At 36.0% G+C, this 7,500-nt stretch overlaps 1 long non-coding RNA gene across 1 annotated transcript in view; it reads right to left on the bottom strand.

Moving 5' to 3' along the window:
• Positions 1-2,080: 2,080 nt before the first annotated feature.
• LOC138044838 (uncharacterized) overlaps positions 2,081-7,500 on the bottom strand; it is a 10,309-nt gene continuing 4,889 nt past the window's right edge. The window contains exons 2-3 of the long non-coding RNA XR_011131512.1: positions 4,642-4,712; positions 2,081-2,661 (exon numbers count right to left, since the gene is read on the bottom strand). This is a non-coding gene — a long non-coding RNA (uncharacterized lncRNA). The remainder of the gene's footprint in view (positions 2,662-4,641; positions 4,713-7,500) is intronic.

Below are 7,500 nucleotides of genomic sequence, written 5' to 3' on the forward strand. Positions count from 1 at the left end.
TGTAAAAAGTGAGTGAGAAGAAAGCATGAAATGTCTATAAAATGTCTACAAAAACCCTCAAAAAATTGGAGGGGAAAAGTATGTGAAATGTTTTTAAAATGTTGGTGTTTTAGTGCACAAAATCTCAGCAAAATGTTCACAATATCTCTGTAAATTAAGTATTTAAAACCTGACAGAAGGCAGGAAATCTCAATCAAATGTCTGTAAAATTGGAGGTAAAGTATGTGAAATGTTTTTAAAATGTTGGTGTTTTAGTGCACAAAATCTCAGCAAAATGTTCACAATATCTCTGTAAATTAAGTATTTAAAACCTGACAGAAGGCAGGAAATCTCAATAAAATGTCTGTAAAACTGGAGGTAAAGTATGTGAAATGTTTTTAAAATGTTGGTGTTTTAGTGTACAAAATCTCAGGAAAATGTTTACAATATCTCTGTAAATAATAGCATTTAAAACCTGACGTAAGCCAGGAAATGTTAATAAAAAGTGAAATGGATGAAAGGTTAGTCGATTTTACGTAGAAAAAAGAACAAGTTCTAGAGTTTGTGAATGCATAAATTTTTATTTCAAATCTAAAAATAATCATTTGTTTATATTACTTTCAATAGAATCTAAGTGTACAATAAAATTCTTGCAATAAGTTCAATAAATTAATTCAATTAATAACATGAGTTACCATGGCAACTTTTTCTACCGTGCTAAAATGGTGTCCACTTTCGAAAAAACCCACGTCCTATGATTGCGATTTGTCAACCATGATTTATAGCTGATGAAATGGTACAATGTATACTCGTGAAACTTGGGAATAATTCCACTTGTGTTTTGTCCAAAATCAAATAATTTTTCTTGCCTTAAGGCTTATGAAATTATTTGATTTTGGACAAAGCATGTGTGAAATTATTCCCTAAATTCACTCATCACTATTTGATAACCCATACAAATTCATCAAAATAAGGAATAAAATATATGCAAGGGATTTCATTATTATTAAATACGTATAAAAATCTGGCTTATGTTACCCCAATTACAAATATAGTTGTTAGAAATGGGCGCGGCTTATCTGCGGGAAGATCTGAAAAAGGCTGCCTCTGATGGCCAGTTTTCCATCTTTGCATCCAATTTTATGCCTAGTTGCATGTACTAAGCTACAAACGTTCCGCTCATATTCTTGTTGTAATGCAAAAAAATCTATGGCAAAACTGTGTTTGAGAAATTCCTGTCAACAAATACCAGAAAAAGATCAATCATATGTCCAAGTTGGTAAAAACGATGTTCATTACATTAAAGTGCTAAAATTACATTAAAGTATTTTCCGTTAGAATATTAGTGAATAGTGAGTTGACGTTTCATGAACAGTGGATGAACTTGACTTCTAAAGACTAGACTTTGGATTTCTTTTGTTTTGTGTCAAAAAACGTTTTTCCGTAAATTTCAGCTGGTAAGGTCAGGGTGCGGCTTACCTCCAGGTTTACAGTTCACCTGCCAGTTCAGTTGGGTAATACTAGCATACTAAAACAAATTAACCATGTGGATTACCTGCATGGGTACACCTACTTTTCAAGTTACATCAAACTGTATGAGGTGTGCCACCAGCCAGTTCCGATGAAAAATACTACAAATTAGTATACTAAGACAAATTAACTGCATGGTTAGACCGAATTTACAAGTTACATCGAACTGTATGAGGTGCGCCACCCGCCAGTTCCGATGAAAAATGCTACAAATTAGTATACTATGACAAATTAACTGCATGGTTAGACCGAATTTACAAGTTACATCGAACTGTATGAGGTGTGCCACCCGCCAGTTCAGATAAAAAATACTACAAATTAGTATACTATGACAAATTAACTGCATGGTTAGACCGAATTTACAAGTTACATCGAACTGTATGAGGTGTGCCACCTGCCAGTTCCGATGAAAAATACTACAAATTAGTATACTATGACAAATGAACTGTGTGGTTAGACCGAATTTACAAGTTACATCGAACTGTATGAGGTTTGCCACCCGCCAGTTCAGAAGAAAAATACTACAAATTAGTATACTATGACAAATTAACTGCATAGTTAGACTGAATTTACAAGTTACATCCAACTGTATGAGGTGTGCCACCCGCCAGTTCAGATGAAAAATACTACAAATTAGTATGCTATGACTAATTATCTTTAAATCATTGTTGCCACATGCAGATGTGTTTAATAGAAAGATATCACTTGTGTTTGATGTATTTGCCACTGAACGATGACTGACAATTTCCTCAGACCCAAGGGACAGTGAAACCTTCTTGATTTTTGTCAAAAAACTTACAGTATATGAACAGAGAAGTCACTGATTGTTGCAGTGAATATTTCTCCCTTGTATTCACCCAGTTCAATGTGAGAGCATTTGACTCTTCCATAATTACCTGATGTCTGGAACAAATTTACTAGACCCAGCTAAAACAGTTTGACCTAATAATGTTCACAAGGTATATCCAAAATGGCAATGAAACCTCTACCCTCCCAAGTTTTGACACAAAGACATCAATTATTAATCACAATTGCATCACAATTTGCAATCAGCACTGTCTGTTTCTTGCATCTCAGGAAATTTCCTCCAATTAAATTTCAATGCTCAATTTCCTTCAGCACTGCATCTTGTGGTTGAAGTACATGAAGGCCCTGGAAAAGAGCCACACCAGTCAATCAATCACTTTATATAATTTCATAATATCATTGTCGAAGAATGTTGTAACAAATCACTTTGCCATTCATAAGCAATGTTCCTGTGTAGGTGAAACTGAATAATGAAGCTACATGTAAGAGCTAAAGGAATTATTGCAAGAAACTTGTATCTTACCATGACGAGCTTCGGCCGACAAAAAAATATATGCAAATGAGCTTACGGTGATTTGAAATCACCCTTAGCTAATCATTAAGTGCATGTAACTCAAGAACTCATTTCGCAAGTTTAGGTGTTGCAGATATCGCATCAGAGTCCGCTTCTGACATATTCAGTTACTTTTTTTTTACACCTTTTAAGTCACAACCCACAAAACGTCATTCAGGGAACGTTCTCCAGAGACTTTGCCCCGTGTAGCTCGTGTGGCGTGCAGCAATTCTCGCGAGGATTTTAGAGTAATTCTTGCTCGCACGATTCTGCAACACTGTGGCAAATACGCATAACTCGCTTTTTGAGTTCAGTTATTTTCAATTTACGTATGCTTTGTATGTACAAAATTGGTTCTGCCTTCAGATAACAACAGTCCAAACTTCACTGACTACCCAAGAGAGACAGAACTTATTAGTACAAAATAATAATTATTACAACATTGGTTCTGCCTTCAGATAACAACAGTCCAAACTGGACTGACTACCCAAGAGAGACAGAACTCGTTAGCGCAAAATAATAATTATTACAAAATTGGTTCTGCCTTCAGATAACAACAGTCCAAACTGGACTGACTACCCAAGAGAGACAGAACTCGTTAGCACAAATAATTATTATTACAACATTGGTTCTGCCTTCAGATAACAACAGTCCAAAACTGGACTGACTACCCAAGGGAGACAGAACTCATTAGTACAAAATAATAATTATTACAAAATTGGTTCTGCCTTTAGATAACAACACTAAAAAATGGACTGACTACCCGAGAGAGACAGAACTCGTTAGGGTAAAATAAAAATGATTAAAAAGAGACTGGTTGCGCCTTTTGATAACAAAAGTCAAAAACAGACTATCACATACAAGAAATTATTTAAATGCAATCTGTTTTGCAATAATAATTTAATATTATAGATACTTTTAAAGATTACATTGAAACTGATCAATGTACTTCAGGTCTGATATCCAGCTAGCAGCCTAAGGCTGTATTCTGTCTATTACATATATGTAGTCTGTTTCAGTCTGACCTCTACTCAAAAACAACAAACAGCACTTTCCTATGCTGAATTTCTCATTGGGCTAGCTCCGGGGCAATGAGGTACACAAGCAACCCCACCGTGACAAGGTATGGACTATGAGGTGGTTGCAAAGTACAAAATGATCAGAAAATCGTCTGGCATTACACAGAGTAAACTCCCAGGAGTCAATCGGTTTAGTAAAAATTTACAAACTAACAAACAAAACAAATGACAAATTTATCCTAATGATCTTTTGCTTATTAGCTTGGCTCCACATAACAAGCTAAATTATGCTTCACAAATTATTATTATCATTATCATTATCATTATCATTATTAGGATATGTTGGTCAACTTTGTTTTCCATGCTCCACTGGTTATTTCATATCCAACAAGCCTGAACGCAATAATATTGTTTTATTGAAAATGTCCCCAAAATAGAGAGAAATCTACTGACTTCATTGTGTAACTGAATATTTTCAGCTGACATGTACCCTTTCCATCATTTTGTAGAGCATGGAATATTAGCTCATATACCAGGATGGCAGGGCCAATGAAAACTTCTGAATTGTATTACACAATGATAAAATTTTTAATATTTATTATGTTTATAGACATCACAAAATTTACATACAGTCTCACTTTGAAAGAGAGCACAAAACAATTTATCTCATTGGTCTCTGTGCAATGTACATGTATGTAGTGTTTCCATGGTACTTTTAAAAATACAAGAGTTTCTTAAATAACAGTTACCTACCTTTTAGAAAAGTCCCATTCAAGACAACCTCCACCAGCCCTTTTTAGCTGCCAAAGACCTAATACATTGCCCTGAAACAAAATATGGACATATAAAAACCCTACAAGGTCAGCTTCATGACCCGACATAATGGTTATGGTAGGAGCTGTGGAAATTTGACCAGCTGGAATTCCTTGTTGACACCCTGGCTTACAAACTTATATGAAAGCCTGTGACAACATCCCAAAGTGTCCACCTTACCAAACTGACCATTTTGTACATGTAATAAAATCAATAATAATTATTTATTGTTGAATTGTTCATACCTTTTTATTGATAATGTCTGAATTAGTGTTTGAAGGGTACAACTCAAAACAAATTTTGTATTTCACTCATAAATTTGCTCTTTTTTGGGGGGTGCCTGGGAATAAAGCACTCAAAGCACTAGCTTGGGAGATTTCCCATATCCAATTAAAACAGTGGAGCAATCATGCCAAAAATTGTCTCTTAAAACAAAAGTTTTGAGATATAAAAATTCTTCAAGATGGCTTTTTGTGTATTGTTATGAATAGGCCGTTTCCGAGTTCCTGTCTGCTTCCTCTTCAAAGCGAGTCTAAGTGCGAAGTCTTTGTGATGGTAATTAGGTCTACTTTACATATGAATGAAAACTAATTTTCAGGAGAAAAACTTCGCACTTAGACTCACTTTGAAGAGGAGTCAGACATGAACTCGGAAATGGCTTATTAGATTAACAACCTGCTCCCTCCTGAGAGTGACACTTATAGATTTTACTCTGTCTAATGCCAGACGATTTTACTTGTCAATGGGGGCCTCTTCAGGGATGAATGGGTTAAGTACTCATCAAATAAAATTTGAGGTTTTGGTGGGAGAAATTGCAATATTAACTGCATCACAATATGATTGGTATATTTAGATGGCTAGCTCTACTACATAACAGTACATGTACAGGGTTCTCCCTAGTTTTCACCGCAACAGGTATGGCACCTTTTCACACCGGTAAAGCATAAAGCAATTGGTTAATGTTGGACGTTCTGCAAAGGATAAGCGACTTCTGAGCGTTGGCAGGCGGTAATAAGTGCTCTTACAAGCAGTAAATTTTACCGGTAGCTTTCTAATGTTTCATGAAAAATGCTAGTAATGCAAATGCTTTTGAGTAGTCTACTATGGAATACCCCAGAAGACAACTGAATTTTTTTTTGTTAAGGCCCACATACATGTACATGCAAACAAGCAAGTGACAAGTAACAAGCGAGAAAGCTTGTATACCATGTCATAGGAAATAGTTACATATCACCCTGCACAAGCAATGTGGAATACAGCCGAATATATGCTGTGCAGTTATTGACTGACTGGTTAAATCTTTTTGTGACTTGGTATAAAGGGCTTTACATTACTGAACATGTGACATTGTTTGCACAAGGAGCCAGAGCCGGCCAAATTTTTGCGCGGCCCATCAAAGAAATCTGAACGCAAGGTTAAATTCCTAGAATACTTTTTCTCACAGTCCAGGAACGAAGGTGTGAAAAAGCAACGTGATCCCAAACCACACGTCAATAATAATAACACCGTAACTGTTCATTTAAGTTGTTAAGATCGAGATCACGTTGTGCAGTATGACACAGGAATAAAAATAGTAAGAGTAGAACCGAAAGAGTTAATTCTTCATGTGAATCGTTCCATGTCTGTTTATATTATTTTCTCGTCATCATGTCACACACCAGGCAGTTACTTTAATGTTTAACTCTTCATTTCACAACAAAAGTAAATGCGATATTGCCAGGGTTGCGGATTTGTTTAATCTAACAGCAGTACCGCTAAAAGAGAGGGCCTATTTTCGTCACAATGAGGAGATATGAGCTTCTGCGTTTCCTGGCTTGACGGCGTAGGATAAAATTGCTTCAGTTGGGCAACGTGCTGGCAGTCGTTGGGGAACGACAAGCACTGATCAGATCGAGAAGTCTTCTTAAATGCCAAGAGGGTGAGTGGTCGCGTAGAAGAGAATTTCTATTCGCAAGCAAAATACTGGACATTTGCAACAGAGATTCTTTCTCGGACACACTGCACTCGTAAATTAACTCATTCATGAGGATTTGGCGTAGTAACTTTTAGGTCTAGTGAAGAACTTATAAAAAAGGGCACTCGAATTCTCCTTCCCTCTTTCTCCTCTGATGAAAAGACAATAAAACATGTGCAATATATAGGATATGCACTTTAAACAATAAAAATTGTCAATGTCAAGTGTTTGTCTCTCTGTAAAGAATTCTCTATAGGGTAGACATTGAAAGCTATTTTGTTCAGAAAATTTGTTTCATTCATAAAAGGAGTAATTTTCAATAATATACATGTACAAACATTACCTAGACTTTCTTTAACTGATCTTGTGTTGCCTGAAAATAAACCTATACAGGGCTTGAAATAGACCTTTTCGGCTTGTACATTTTGTTTTCCCAATACAGATCATGTGATAATACTCAGGAGGTTTGGTCTTTTGTTTTGTTCATTAAAATGAGGGCATGCAAGCATGAATATGCCTGCATCCACTCTTTTTAATGAACAAAACAAAGGACCAAGCCTCCTGATTATTATCACATGATCTGTAGTGGGAAAACAAAATGTACAAGCCGAAAAGGTCTATTGCGACTCACTGGTCGCCAATGCGACCAAAAATTGAGGATTGGCGACTAGATTTTCAGCACTGGTCGCCAGCTGGCGAATCACGTTTTGTCTGATAACCCAGGATAAACAGCAGACAACTGTTGTATTTGAATCTTTATATGATGAAACTGTTCGGAACTGGTAGCTAGAACACGACTCACCTTCCTCTCCCCATTAAAATAATGTATACATACTACAAGAAAA

The sequence above is a fragment of the Montipora capricornis genome, chromosome 4, assembly GCF_036669925.1.
Source record: "Montipora capricornis isolate CH-2021 chromosome 4, ASM3666992v2, whole genome shotgun sequence".
Classification (NCBI taxonomy): Eukaryota; Metazoa; Cnidaria; class Anthozoa; order Scleractinia; family Acroporidae; genus Montipora; species Montipora capricornis.